This window comes from Vespa crabro, chromosome 18, assembly GCF_910589235.1.
Source record: "Vespa crabro chromosome 18, iyVesCrab1.2, whole genome shotgun sequence".
NCBI classification, from domain to species: domain Eukaryota; kingdom Metazoa; phylum Arthropoda; class Insecta; order Hymenoptera; family Vespidae; genus Vespa; species Vespa crabro.
The window spans coordinates 3853363-3869898 of NC_060972.1; the positions used below are offsets into that span (position 1 = coordinate 3853363).

The 16536-nt window shown below is 31.5% G+C and overlaps 1 long non-coding RNA gene across 1 annotated transcript in view; it reads left to right on the forward strand.

Annotated features, from left to right (window-relative positions):
- The first annotated feature begins 16125 nt into the window (after positions 1-16125).
- Positions 16126-16536, forward strand: part of LOC124430323 — a 939-nt gene continuing 528 nt past the window's right edge. The window contains exons 1-2 of the long non-coding RNA XR_006943728.1: positions 16126-16423; positions 16502-16536. The exon at positions 16502-16536 is cut by the window's right edge and continues 528 nt beyond it. This is a non-coding gene — a long non-coding RNA (uncharacterized LOC124430323). The remainder of the gene's footprint in view (positions 16424-16501) is intronic.

Below are 16536 nucleotides of genomic sequence, written 5' to 3' on the forward strand. Positions count from 1 at the left end.
CCACGTTGTCATCGTGACGAAGACGTCAGGATCTATCTCTTAAATGGACGAATTTGTTGCAAGCGTAGATCTTATTGTAAAGTAGTGCCCGTAGCTTCATGGCAGCTGCTTTTAATCCCTCCCCACCAACTCGTCTCTGTCCGCGCACGCGGTGAAAAGGTGAAAGTAGTGGGGTTAACGTTATCTCAGTCCTATCTGCGATCGGTCGGTGCGATATTTCTAACAGGGCCTCTGGACCCTAGTACCTTACCCCATAGATCTCAACGGATAAGGTTTGTGGCGTCCGCGGGACCCACCAGGGGGCCTCACGGAACCCTCCATTGTGTTCTTCCTCTTCTTCTGCTTGTGGCCCGCGACCTCTTCTACTCCTACTCTTCTTTCTCCTCGTACGAGTCTCAACCACAAACTTTCTATCCTCCTTTTTTCACTCTTTCGAATTATTACTCTGTATTTCAGCTTAAAATACATTATTAACGTCGATACTCGTTTAATAAAAATATATATCGATATGTAAAAGTTTAAATAATAATTATACATATCGAGATAAATATGAAAATACGAACAAATATTTTCAATTTAGATCTATTTAAAAATGACATATTTTATATTTTAAATAAAACACGTATACGTGTTAGATTTTATTTCTTTTTTTTTTTTTCTTTTAGCTTATCATCATTTACTATTTGAAATGACAAGCTGATAATGTCAAAGTATAGTAACAAAGAAGATGAAAAGTTTATGACCAACGAAGAATATCGAGACTCGTTTGAAATAACAACACAAATAAAGAAGATCGTCCACTTGGAGAGTTTGCGGATCATTCATGGTGTAGACATAACAGTATCCCTCGAGATAAACGAAACATATCTAAAGTGTAGTTCTCCAACGATATCTTGCAGTTCTATAGCCGGATATCTTGAGATAGTTATCTGTAGGAAGCGTGGGTGTCTCAATGACGTGACCGGTCACGTTGACGACCGATCAGATAACATACTTGCCCAGAGCGTGACAATTTTCGTCGCGACACCTTATTGGCGAAACTCTATCACCATTCGAGATATATCAAATAAATATATTCCATCTTTTTTTACAGATATTTTCAAGAACTTAACTGAAACTATCTTCTTAAATCTATTAATTTACATAATATTTAAATATAATAGTACACATAATAGATTTTAATGGATTAATCCTATAATTATATGGATTTAATATTTGTAGAATAAATACATTTAACGTTTAACAGAATTAATATCATAGAATCTATTAAATAGACTAATATATTGTGTATATATATATATATACATTTTTACAAATTTTCAAAAGTAAATCGTACATCGAAGAATTCAAGATATAAGGATGATCGAGAAATTAATTTCATAAGCAATAAAATGATCTGATATATTTCTTATAAAATTAATCGAAGATTTATCTGTTAGATTTATCTTACCAGAGGAAAAAAAAAAAAGAAAAGAAAAAATAAAAAAAAAAAAACTTTCTCTCTTTCTCCTCTAACTATCACGAACAAAAGATTTCCGTGTTACGGGGATAAAAATCTAAAAGATCTTGATTGGTCCATGAAAAACGTTTGGGATCGACTCGATGATCCTTAAAAGTATTGAATTTCGAAAGAAGCGCGGCCACTTTGAACGATGCCAAACAATTTCTGAAGTTACTCGAGTGTATCCGCCCTTTCACGGATAACTTGATCTCATTGATGATAAACTCACCGGCAAAACATTCTATATCTTTTCTATGATCAGATATCTCATGACTTAACAAGCGAATTGTACGCGAGAGTTAATTGCACTTCGAATCGATTCTCGAATTTACACGTATACAAAGGTACATAGATATACTGAGAATTATTTAATGCGGAAGTTTATGTTTTCTGGTGAGCACGAGAGAATCGATTATTTATTTCTTCTGCGTTAGAAACAATTTATAAACTCATTAGATTCTTATCGATTTACTACATATAATTTAAGATCGTGCCAGTTTCTATTGAACAAAGTGAAAGCTAAATTTCTTTGTTTCTTTTTTCTTTTCTTTTTTTTTCTTTTCTTTTTTTTTTCTAGATATATCCAACAAACTAATTGAAACAAATAATCTAATTCATTTAAATATTAAATTCTTGTTATTAGGGATATAGTAATGATAATTATTTTATATATATATATATATATATATATATATATATTTTTTTTTTCTTTCCTTAAATTAAACTTTCTAAAGAGAGTATATATTTAATAATACAAATCAAGATATACAATAAATTAACAATATCTAAAAGAAAAATCTCTCTAATGTGATAGAATACACGAAATTTATGACAGAAATTTCCTATATATTTACTTAATGGTTGAATACGATCTTGACTAGATATTCGAGACGAAAATTAACGTGAAAGAACGATCCGTACTTCCTTCGTAGAGTAATTAAAGTTCTAAATGTCTTTCCTAAAGGCACGTACGACCAGCTCGTAAAAAGGAATCCTCCCTGTTATACTCAAAAGTCCGGGAGCCTGTTCTAACTCGCGTTAAAATAAAACCACAATTCGGCATGAGTTTTCTACGTTTGGTTAGGAAATTTAAAGCTCGTGTTAAGGGCCCTGAAAATGTGTGTCCTCCTTTTATAGTTGGCCATAAAGCTCTAAAGGCGGAAGTAATGCTTTTCTAAGGGAGATTTTATAGAGCACAGACTTTCACGTTAAAATATTCAACGGAACGTAAAGGAAGATAATTTTCAAAGTTAACTCCAGAATGTTTATTCTTATAAACAAGCTATATTAGTATATATATATATATATATATATATATATATATATATATAAAAGGGGAAAAAAAAGAAAAGAAGAAAAAAATCCTAGTAAGGTGAGAGAAGAACGAAGAGAGGAATGTTTAGATGTCCGTAGGTTGGAATCGTGAAAAATAAAGACTAAATATTTTTCCGTGAACGTGGCCGACGACAAGGTATACAATGAGGGCGACAATGGAAGACTTTTAACGGCACCGTACGACAACATCGTACAGGCATAATCCACAGGGTTTCCAACGTTATCTCGTCTCGATCTAAAGGATCCTACTCTTGGATCCTGAAGAGCTCTAGATCCTCTTGCGATATATCCTATGGATCTGCACGCACCAGCTGTGCCACTGAAACTCAAACGACACGAATTCGTACAAATCTCTCAAGGCTCAAAAAAAAATAAATACAATTGCATTTAAATTAATCATTTATTAATAAAAATAAATCCCTCCCTAAGAAGGATTTTAGTTTTCAATTACGAATAAAAAATTTTCTATCGAAACTATAGGTCAAACGATTTATCATTTTTCGAAGATTAATTCGTCGTATTCTTTATATCGAGAACGAGATATCGACCACCAAGTTGTACCAAGTCGTTTCAATTTCCTTTTCTTACTTTTTTTGTTCTGGTTTTTTTCTTCCTCTTTTTTTTTCTTTTTTTTTTTTTTTTTTTTCTCTTAATGTTGTTATTTCATTCCATTAAAGAGAAAACAACGACCGGGATCACAGTTGGTGTGCACATACATGTACGTATATACAGATGAGACACATTACGCGAGATTTAAGATCGCATTTAAACCATCGACACGGTGTTCGAGGACCAAACAATGCGTGCCCATTTTAGGGAGGAGGAAAGAAAAAGAAAGAGAGAGAGAGAGAGAGAGAGAGAAAGAATCTCTCTTCGAAGAACATTTTATCCCAGGGACGTAACGAGCACGACGTATTCGAGGGGTCCTCGAATCGGCAAATTCTTCAAACGTTTCGAATTCCGTGTCCTCTTCAATACGAAATAAAATTAATGCGAAAGATTCGAATGCGACCCATACTACTCCCCTCTCTCTCTCTCTCTCTCTCTCTCTCTCTTTCTCTTTCTCTCTCTCTCTCTTTTAAGAACGTAGAATAAATTATCGTGGGAATCATCGAAACAATAGAATCAATATGCAAACTAACGTTTCAATTATTCAACTTCAATTTCCAACATTCTTCGTATCGAAAATTCCTTCGCTTTCGAGAAATACTTTGAAAAAAAAAAAAAAGAAAAAAGGGACCTCGTACCTATCTTCTTTTCATTTCTTTTTTTTTTTTTTCTTGCAGAAAGAGAAGAGAGTAAAAGAAGAGAAAAAGAAATCGTTGAAATTTTTCCAAGGATAAGTCTAAAAGACAGAGGTGAAAAATTCGTTCGTTATTATCCGAAAATGTTCATTATCGAGGATCATTCATAAGCTGATTAACATTCCAACGCTGATAAGTATTCTACTTATTACTCGATTTCTACGTAAAATATTACGTTTTTGTCGATGGTTCAATCTAAGAAAGTAAGAATTATGATTGGCAAAGATAATGTGTAGATTCTCAAAGGGGAAAAAAACAAAAATAGAGGGAAAAGAAAATGAATTCGAGTTAAAGGAAATTTCATTTCTTTTCCTTTTGTTCCTTTTCTTCTTTTTTTGTTTCTTTAATCCTTAAGCACGAAACAAAAAAAAAAAGAAGGATTATTATTGAAATAAAAAAGATATTAGAAATTTGAATTAATATGATCGATAAAATGAAATGATCATTGAAATAAAGGAGTTAAAGTTTTTGCAAGGTGCAGTTTGAAATTTTGATCACTTAATCTTTTCTTAATCTTTTCGAGCTTGAAAAGATCGAAATATTACGATTGGCAATTTATAGCGTCCCTTTAGCTCCTTTAGCGCTAAATGTACGACATTAAAGACAAGGATTAAGCGAATGAAATGGAGGGTCCTACAGTGCATATTTGTGTGTGTGTATGTGTCTGCAGTGTGCCGGTTACCTTGCCCAAATATAATATATGCTAATACGCTAAGTTTCAGTTTCGGCGTGCAAATTCGAAGGATGATTTTTCAATGCTCCTCTTGCGACGATGATAATTGTTAAAACTTGATCTCACCAAAGCTGAGAATAATAGGGGAATGTGATGAGAAATCAAGAAATAAAAAGATTAAGAAAAAAAAAAAAGGGAGAGAGAAAAAAAAGTAATAAAATGAATCAATTAAGTAGGATATTATCGACCTATTATAATAACAATTTCCATCGAGTTTTTATTATCTTTACTTATCGTATGGCTTATTTTCAGAATCGAAGGATATTCTCGAATATTTTCGGCGGCATTTCAATTAAGAAAATAGCTCGTTATTATTTGAAAGAAAATTCAAATATTTGACGATTCAAATAATAACACCAGATAATACAATCGACATGATATAATAACAATTTTCATCCTTGAGATTTTATTATATTACTTATCGTTATCAAATTTTTAATCGAAGAAAAAGATATTTGAGAGAGAAATAATTTTGTTACTTCGACAAAAAAAAAAAAAAGAAAGAAAGAAGAAGAAGAAGAAGAAGATAAACAAAAAGAAACAAATAAAAAGGAAACAATGAAAAAATTTCAAGATTCAAATATTCGGCCAAGTTGTATAGATAACAAGCTAAATGTCCTAAAGTTGCGGAAAGATAAGTAAAAGTGAGATAAACTGAAAAAAAAAAAGAGAAGAAAAAAGGAAAAAGAGAGAAACAAAGTAGAAGAGAAAAAGATAAAAACGATGGGATCGACTGAAGGAAATTTACGATGGCGAACGCGCGGCAGCGTTCAAAGCAGCCCGTTGTGCATAGCAAAAGCCGCGGCGGTACACGCGTAGGGGGGGCCCCTCGAAATATGAAAATGGATTCTATTACGTGCCTACGCTAAGCTCGAAGCGTTCCTTCCTTCGTCGAGGCTATTAAGCAAATTCAAAATTACGCTTGCAAATTTCGAAATGCAAATCTTTTCCACGGCCAGCCCTGAGCCAGTCTACGCGCTTTTTGTGCGACTATAAATTTTGCCTTTAATTGGATCGGATTATTGTAATTCCGTTCGCTTATTTATGTGCAGAAAAAAAAAAGAGAGAGAGAGAGAGAGAGAAAGAGAAGATGTTTCGGGTTTTAGACTCGTCGAACTCGCGTTCTTAACTTTGCCTCTTCTTTCTCTTTCTTTTCAATGGAAAAAAAAAAAGTGAGTGAGTGAGTAAGTGAGAGATAGAGAGAGAGAGAGAGAGAGAGAGAGAGAAGCCGCTCGAAACTAAAGACAAGAAAGAATCGGTTATTAAATTATGGTTAAAGCTTCGCTCTCGTTTCTCGGCACCGGCAGGTGAAATCCCTTTTGCTTCTCCTTCGCGTTTACGCATACACGAATCTCCGAGCGAAGCTTTGTTAAAAGGCAATTTATGAAAGACGACGTAGATTACATCATTTCGACACTCACTCGCAAACCTGTTGAAATTTATAAGATCGCCACGGCTTAATTCTCACCTTCGACAACTTTACGGTGTGCAAAACGGGATCGAAATAAATGCGAATTTCCAAGAGACAAGGGACTTGATTAATGACAAAAAAATCGACGTCGAGTATCGTAATCGATATATATATATATATATATATATATATATATATACATATTCCAAACTATGTATATATATTTATATATGTATATATTTTACATGTTCGCGAAGATGGTAATAAATTAATGATTTCTTAAATCTTTAATCACTCATTCGTAATACACCATGGACAAGTTCTAAAGGATGAACGTAATAAAAGATAATATTTCAATATATTTACTTGATTTTTTTTTTCCTCTTATTCTAATGAAATTTATTAAAAATATATTATTCGTTCGAAATCGCCGAAGAGATTTTAAACGAACTCGATGGAAAAAAAAAAAAAAAAAAAAGAAAGAAAAAAGAAAGAAAGACACAAGTCAAGACAGTAAATAAAACATAATCGATCTTACTTGCAAAAGAATATATCGGTAAGAACAAAAAAAGGAAAAAAAAAAAAAAGAAAAAGAATAATTTACAACACCGGCGAAAGAATCGATTTAAAACGATCAGCGACAAATCCCGTAGCATTTAATACGATATTTAACAATGTAGAAACGTAAAATGTTAAAGTATAATCTGTTCGTCGAAATATTATGCATGACTAAACATCGAAGAAAATATGAAGGACCCTTTCTTTCATTCTTCTTTTTCTTCTTCATTTTTTCTTTTTTTTCTTCTTTTTTTTTTTTTTTTTTTTTTTTTTTTTTTTTTTTACAAGCAATCGATCATTGACGTTACAGAAGGCGATAGTAACGAAACTTGCCTACCATTAGAATTATTAAAAGTATCTCTGTCTCTCTTCTCACGATGACTCTGCGCTAATAAAGCTCGATAACCGTCGTAAAAAAAAAAAAAGAAGAAAGAAAAAGAGAGGAGAAAAAAAAAAAAGGAGTAGAGAAAGTTTTAATGGTAACCGTTTCGACCGTTTAGATACAATAAAATTTCGATGGAGCCCTCCTTACACCTTCCTCTCTTTCTTTCTCTTTTCTCTTTCATTTCTTTCCTTCTTTTTGGCGAGTCATTTTGATTCGCAAGCAGGAAGCATCTGCATGGAGACATAAAGGCGCCATGGCTTGCCTTGTAAAAGGGAACCCTTCTTTTATTCCAACAGACATTAAAATGCGCGACGATCGAGCTGGGACCAAGGATGTTCGATGTTACATTTGAATCGACCTAATAGCGGTCCTGAAAGACCCAAAAAGGGTTACTTAGGGAGGATATTAAAATTCATGAAGATCGTCTAAATATCGCCTTGTCATTCCCGATATTCGTCCTCGATTTTTCACGATACACTATATATCTTAACGTATGCTCACTTCTACTCAATGAAAAAATACAAAATAAAAGATAGGGAGAGAGAGAGAGAGAGAGAGAGAGAGAGAGAGAAATAAAAAAGAAAAATATATATATATATATATATATATATATATATATATATATCGTTTCGTACCATCGACAAAATTAAAATTCATGACACGAACGTGTCGACGATCAGTGCGATTTATCGATATCGAATCTGCTTCGTAAGCGAACTTCGCCAGATGGTAATTCTTGTAAAGGAAGGAGATCTCTCTCTCTTTCGAAAAAGTACATTCGATTTTCTTGCGAATTTCGAAAGTTATTCGCAATCGTAAATTTATACGTTATCTCATTTCCGGATTCGACACACAAACTTTTCTTTCCACTTTTTTTTTCCAAATCTATACAACACCTTAAGAAATTTATTTGAAAAGGTTAAACTTAATAAAAAAAAAAAAAAAAAAAAAAAAAAAAAAAAAAAAAAAGAAAAGAAGGAAAAAGAAATCAAATAACATACAAATAAAACATAAGGAAACATCGATAAGAGAGGAAGTGAAGATCTTAGTGAAAAAAAAAAAAAAAAAAAGAAAGAAAGAAAAAAAAGAAAAACAATCAAACAAACAAGCAAACAAACAAACAAACTATATCTTATGTCAGTAATATCGAGGAATATTCGTTATGGACTATTGACAAAAAAAAAAAAAAAGAAAAAAAAAGAAAAAAAAGAAAAGAAAGAAAAAAAAGAAAATATGCCTATAACGAAAGATTAAAAATATGAAGATAATATTTTTGTCGCGGAACTTTCGTGACGAGGAGGAAATCGAGAGAGAGAGAGAGAGAGAGAGAGAGAGGAATAAAAGAAATAAAAAATGAAAAATAAAAAAAACAAAAAAAAGAATAAAAAGAAATGAAAGATAAGAGATTGGAATATGGTTTACTTCGGAGATAAAGACGGAAACGGAAAGCAAAAGAGAAACGAGAAGAAGCAGTTACATAAGAATGCGTCCGCCGAATGCATTTCCTTCGTCCCTGGTGCATTGAGTGTGCTCGCGCGCGCGCGCGCGTTCAGCCTATCCCGCCGGGCGTTTTACACGGGTCGGTGCATCGATTAACCTGCATTACGAACGGGGGGACTCGTTGCTAGTCATGCAAGCTGCATCGATAAGTCACGAGCACAATGTGTAAGTCAGCAATGCAAAGAAGATCGTAAAGCGCTCTCTGAGATCTTTCTACCGGGTGTCTCTCTTCCTTCTACCATATATTACCAAAATCTCTCTCTCTCTCTCTCTCCCTCTCTTTCTCTCTCTCTCTCTGTCTTTCGAAAATTCACATTTAACAAATTCATTTCATTTTTGTTGCAATCCATTATTCTTAATTTAAGAATCATTATTTTGTATAATTATTTACAATTCGTAAGATATACAATTATTGGTATATACTTTGCAAACAAATTAAATCGATTGTCTATCTTTTCTTTATATATATATTTTTTTTTTCTTTTTTCTTTTTTAAATAAACATTTATACGCGTTCGATTAAATATTTGTACAAAACTATATAAATTTCTATTAACAGGTTTATATAATTATCAAAGTAATAGATGTCGATAATAGAAATGAACGTTTCGTTTGAGATTTTTTAATCGCCCATATAAATACTTCTAATTGAATTTACTTATATTTTTTTTAAAGATAAAAAACAAGAAAAAAAATAAAATCATAATTGCAATTAATATTACCATTTGCATGAAGATTTGATCTGAATGAAATAAATAATTTTCTCTGTTTTCCTTATTTTTCTTTTCTTTCTTTTTCTCTTTTTCTTTCTTTTTTTTTTCTTTTTTTGTTTTTTCTTTTTTTTTTGTTTTTTCTTTTTTTCTTTCGATAAGATTCTAAGAAAGGAGATCACGTAATATCGAAACTCGAAAAACTCTACCTTCGAAAGGATAAAGCATTTCCCCCTAGGGACAAGTCGCGAATCCGACAAAGGCACAACCCGAAAAGGTTTCGAGCCTTAATTTATATGCCATTTTGTGGTCGTCCACATTCTCGCAAGAGAGCCCGAAGGATCTTTCTATGTGGTCCGTATATACAACACATATATAGGGAACTGATTTCGATGCAGCTATTTCGTGACTCTGTTTTCTAGGACCTCCGATCCCTTGCCCTTTTTTCGCTGGACCTTCGAAAGTACGCCTCCGATGCTAATAGACCACGATTTCTAGACTATTTTGCTATGTTAGAAGGTTTAGAAAGAAAGAGGGGGGAGGGGGCGGAAAAAAAAAACAGAAGAGGAAATAAAAAGACGACGACACGGAGAGATATGGTCCGTGCCACCCGGGTCGAGAACGGAATACCAGGAAGACTAAGTCAAAAGGGATTTATATATTCGATCGAGTTTCTTCTAACTCAATATATATATATATATATATATATATATATATATATATATATCGTCTATTTTCTAATATATATGTATGTATGTTAATAAACGAAAAAATATCAACATATAAATCTATGACGATCTATAAGCCGAGATTTTCATTTTGACCGTAAAGAAAAAAAATTAAGCATTGAAATTGGTATCAGATCTAAAATACGATTTAAAATACGAAAATGGTTTTTGAAAGAAAATTAACAAAATTTCTCTTCCCCTTTATGGATCTTAATCTTAACTTTTAACATTTAACAGATATCTTATGCATGTGTATATTTATATTTAAATTTATTTCATAAATTATATTTAAAAATCAATTTAACTCTAATCTCGTTAAATAACAATTGATTTTAATGTAATAAACGGATTAGATATTTCTCGGTATTTGATAATCTCGGTTAAATGAATCGTGAAATCTTCTCAATATTATGACTTGTCAAAGTAAAAAATAGAAAGGCGAACGAATTTGCATGAAAGTTCGTTAAATGGAGGTGTTAAGGGTTAGGATCCGTCTAATGTGTACGACATTGTTATTCAAATGATCTATGTGAATGCGCCATCGGCATGGCACGATGCCAACGACCGATTGGAGGAGAATCAGGTCGATGATATATCGTATATTAATGACGGATCGATATGTTATATGCAGATCATATTATAGATAGTAACAGGCTACTAAATAGCTGCCTATTCGAGAAAATTAATGAGTATGCCTCAATACAAAAATCTAAAAGGATTAATCTATCGATAATGATCGATATAACGTTAATGAAAATTGAATAAAAATTAAAATCATTATGAACAAATAAAATATTTAAAATATAATTATCGTCACAACTACTACGAAAAAAAAAAGAAAAAAAATATATATATATATATATATATATATATATATATATACTTATTTCGATTTTTTTCAATTTCCATATATACAATTTATGATAATTAAATTCATACTAACGAGGGCTACGACGAACTTCCTCTTTCGTTTAAGTATAAGAGGATTTAGATCTACACATATTTCTAAATCTAACATCATACTTAATCGAATCCTTCCATATATATATATAATTAATATAAATATATTTAAATATTTTTTCCAGCAGTTTTCATTCTTTCATTTTATGATATACAAATTAATAAAAGATATATATATATATATATATATATATATATATATATATACATGTAGATAAACTTTTGAAACATCATCGAAAAGAATATATGCTCAAGTCGAAGCATTTCTTCGTACCATAAAAGCACATTCAAAAGCATGAACGATAAAGAAAATAAATCACTATAAGTATATGTAAATTATACGTTCTCTTTTTACGGTATCGCAAGGGCGCCGAACTGACGTGTTCGCCATTATTTTTTTTTTTTTTTTTTTTTATTATTGTATCTCATTTTATTTTGATTTATTTTTTTTATTATTTTTTTTTATTTTTTATTTTTTATTTTTTTATTTTTTTTTTTTTTCGTTAAACGTTACCTGGGAGTCACCGTAAAAATTCACACGTCATGGCACACGTGTCGCGTTAAACCCCTCTTCCGCCACCTCTTTTCTGCCATCTCATAGCAGTTACTTCACCTGCCGTTGCTCCTTTTATTTTTTTTCTTTTTTTTTTTTTTAATATTTTTTCTTTTTTATTTCCTTATTTTTTATTTTATTTACTTATCTTTTAAATTCTTTTTCTTCTTCATTTTTATTCGTATCGTACTCTTATATAAAATATATCGAAGAATCGTTTAATTGAATGACTTCAACTTATTCAGAGAAGCAAAGTTATATACTTATGTATATACACACACATACACATATATATATATATATATACATGTATATGTGTGTATACATTATAGTGTATACACTCTCGTATATGGATACATTTAAGATCGATTTTACACGCAACGCCCAATCGATTTGACTGGAAAATCGATTCTCGATATGTGTTGCTCGAGCACATATACTCACCTTGATAAGTAACAACGCCGATATTGTGTATCATCGATGTAATAACCGTTTAATAATTAATATCGTATGCTGCATATATATATATATGTGTGTGTGTGTGTGTGTAAATATCTACTATATAATTGAAAGAAATTTATCGATCGTTCCCTTCGATTTTCAATTGGCAATCTTGCAAACAGATGTGTCTTACGGTCAGCACTATTTTAGGAGTGATCTATGGTATTCTCTAAATTTAAATTCGTTCGTGTAAATTTTATACAAATATTCCTTTTTATGATAAACTATTAACGTAATGTATCTTTCCTAGCTTATAAAATCTTAACTATAGCCGAATTAAAATCAGGTTTACGATAATTCTAGGTTATCGATACGAGATAACTCATGTAAATTGAAGCTTATTAAGGACGTTAATGAGGCATCGATGATCCCATCTCATCTTTATAATATCATGTAAAAGTTTGTATTATAAATGGCCATTCTTGGAATTTCATCTTTTAACATTACATCACGTTGTAATTTATCTTCGATCGTCGCTCCAATTATCTTGCCGATAAAATGCCTCGATAAAATTCTTCGACGCAATCATTAATGTAGCGTAACACGTATATATCATGAAAATTTTCGTGATATTAAATACCCTTTTACGTGCTCGACACTCGAAGACACCATCGTGATGATAAAAAGAAGACGCATATTTTTGTTTTTGTTTTTTTTTTTTCGTTTCTTTTTATCTTTTTAAAATTGAAATATCTAAAATGGACGTCGAAGAGACACATTTTTAACAGCCAAAAGTGATGGTTAAGTTAATATATATTATATACCAAAATTACTATGTTTTTTTTTTTTTCCTGAAAGATCTTAGATAATTTTCCAGAAAAGAACGGTCTAAAAAATTCGTCTCTCGTGAGCAGCAAAAGAAGAAGGTGTTCAATATATATATGTATATATATATATATATATTTATATGTGTATCTGGAAAGGTCACCGTGACTGTTGAACTACCTTGGTCCTAAGTCTATTTAATGGGAGGTACACAAACTACGTAATTGCTCGTGATTACAGGTCCGAAAGGACCACTGTTCTTTTCCTTCGCTAGAACTCAAAATTATCTTACAATGTAATTTTCGACTACCCTCAACATCCCATTCTAGGACCATAATTATTGCAAGGTGCAAACTCGGAAAAATCCTTTTTATATTTTCGTGTCTCTTCCGTGAATAATACAAGGTTACATAACCATAGAAATTTTTCAAAAATTCGTTCCATTTCAATGGGCCATTTGTCTTCTCATTTTTCTCTTCTTCCTTTTCTTTTCTTCCTCCGTCATCCCTCCCTCTCGATTGAAAGCCATGCAATTTAAAGATAATCATGAGAAACTTTGAAACGTCATGATCAACGCAATGATTACTGGAATTGTTATAAAATTTTGAAAAATGAAATCAAAACCGTGACGTATTTTATATCCGTTTCAATTCTTGTCTTTTCTCTCTCTCTCTCTCTCTCTCTCTCTCCCTCTTTCTCCCTCTCTCTAAAAAGAAAAGAAAAAAAAAAAAAAAAGGAAAAAGAAGAAATATATTCGGTACGAAGCCAAAGTAATAAAAATTAAAAACGATCGAAGTATCCAACGTAGAATCTTGTCACTTTTAAAAAGAAACTTCAAGCAATGAATACAAAAAAGTTATAGTGGCAAAAAGTCGCACAAAAGCTTTAACAGCTTAAACATCCATCCATCGATTACGATCTTCGAAACGTCCTATGGCATGTCGATGAAGACGAGAAAGAGAAAAAAGGAAGGAAGGAAAATGAAAACAAGAAAAATGAAGAGAAAAAAAAAAGGAAGAAAAGAAAGGAAAAAAAAATAAAGAAAGGAGGAATCGTTTAAACGTTTCTGCATGTAAATCAACATATCTTCGTTACAACCTGGCATGGATATTTCTCTGTGAAAATGAAACGAGACAACGAGCTATACGTGTATCCGTTGATTAGCTTAAAAATGGGAAATGTGTCGCCTCGACGAAAGGGCATATACCCTCGAAGGGTCTCCTCTTCTCGACGTTTGAAATTCCCCCTAATGAAATTCCAAACTCGTAGCAACACAAACGGCCCATTCATATGCCTGCTATTTCGTGCGTAAATCATTCATGGAAACGAAACAATAGAGTCGTTCATTCGCAAAACGAAATGATTCGTCGAACTTCTTCTGCAATTTCTTTGAAAAAAAAAAAAAAAACAAGAAAAAAAAAGGACAAAAAAAAAGAACAAAAAAAAATAATAAATTTAATAATTAAATAAAGATGATAAAAGAAAAGGAAAAGAATAAAAGAAGAAAATTAAAAAGACACGAAGGTTATATTTTCTTTTTTTTTTTTTCTTTTTTTTTTTTTTTTTTTTTGCTTTTTCTTGCCATCGACAGAAACCGGAAAATGATATAAACCTATCGTGGTATCAAACGTCAAAAAGATGAAACTCTGAATGAACGTCGAACGTTAAACTCTTCTTGGAGGTAACCTGTAATTTTTCTCTTTTCGAAAATTGCATATAGGTAGATTTTCGAAGATCTTTAGACCAGGTGTTTGAGTTAGGGTTTCTTAAATGTTAGAAATTATTTTCAATTTTAGTTTCTCAAAGATGTTCAACCCTTTTTAAAAAGCACAATTTCGTTGCAATTTTAACAGATAATTATTATGACATTAAGAGAGAATGATTTTAATAACGAATAAGTTAAATTTGTAAAAACTGATTAACATCTTTGTTTTAACATTTAATTTTTCTTTTTCCTTCGAATCCTTTCGAGAATATCACATTTTTTAAGATCTTTTCTGTCATAGATGTTGGAACTAGATAATAAAAAAAAAAAAAAAAAAAGAAAGAAAGAAAGAAAATTATTTTCGACTCAATCAATTAGTTGAATCCTTTCAAAGGAATATTTATGATCTAATTTTAAAAGATAATTATTACGTACAACTTTATATATTATTATGCATATCTGTAAAATAATTTCGATAATGAATAATTAAAAAATTCAATAAAGACAAACGATTTCTCGTCTCTCCTTCTTTCTCTCCTTTGCAGTTCGCTGAATTTTTCTTTGTCACTTCGTGTTAACCTAATGCATCGAAAACAATTAGAATCTACCTACGACGAGTCTCGTATTTCCATTGTTTGACCAAACGTTCTCAGCAGGATTCTGCGATATTATCCTTCGGGAAGGAGATGTGGCCGGTAGTAGGTGCCGTGTTACAATCCTACCCAAAAATATTATATTACAAACCTTTGACGATCACCGACTTGATCTCGATGTGATTTTACACGGAAAGTCGAAAGAAAAAGAGAAAGTACAAAAAGAAAATGCTAGATAAGTATGCTATTTCGATCAAATTTTGTCTAACTATTAAAAATACGAATTTTATTTATAAATTATTTATAAATCAATATTGCTCGCGATTGTTCATTCACATCGTACGATTTTATCAAAATTAAAATAAAATATCTATTATCCATATTCGTAAAAAGGAACACTTATTGATTTAATTGTTAAACTAATTTTCCATTAATTCTCTTCCAACGTACCGCTCTAGACGAATGTTAATAATAAACTGTAAAGGAAAGCGATTGCTTTGTATATCTTGCGTGTAACCTTTATAACGATCATGAAGGTTACGAGATAATAAGAATATAAATTTACTACGCGGATCTTTCGTTTTGTTGTTCTTCGTACGTAGTATATTTTGTTATGAGAGAAAGACGGAGAAAGAGAGAGATAGTATGATCTGTGTATTTAATTCGTCCTAGACGAATGTCAATATAACCTTTATGTTTATTCTTCGTATAATTTCTCCTTTACACGTTAGTTCACATTAAATCGTCGCGAAGTGAACATCACACAGTGCCGAAAAATTAATTTTATTCTTAATTTATCAATTTTTTTATTCGAATAAATCTTTTAATCAGACAATATTAGATAAATTTTAATAGACACGTTAATTGATATAATAATACAAGTACATTTGTACATGTTATTAATCATTTTATTTAAGATTTATTAAATATTGCGTTAATCAAGATTAATGTTAGTTAGATCAAAATCGAATCTAAAATCTTACATTTAAGTACAATCAATCGACACGATCGATAGCATCGAAGGAGTCGTTAATTAACAATAAGACAACTGGCGCCTAACCGTTGTTCCGGGTCCTTCAAAAGAAATTTGATTGGAAGTCATGAGGGTTGAGAGATTTCCTGTTCCGTGATTCACGACTTTGACACGTGACGGATGTTTCCTGGCGCCCACGATATATTCAAGTATACGTCCTGAAGACAACACCGTCCTTTTTATTCTCTCTCTCTCTCTTTTTATATCTATCTCATTCTCTCTTTCAGGATATCCAGGAGCCCATTCAATACTGTCGAGACAC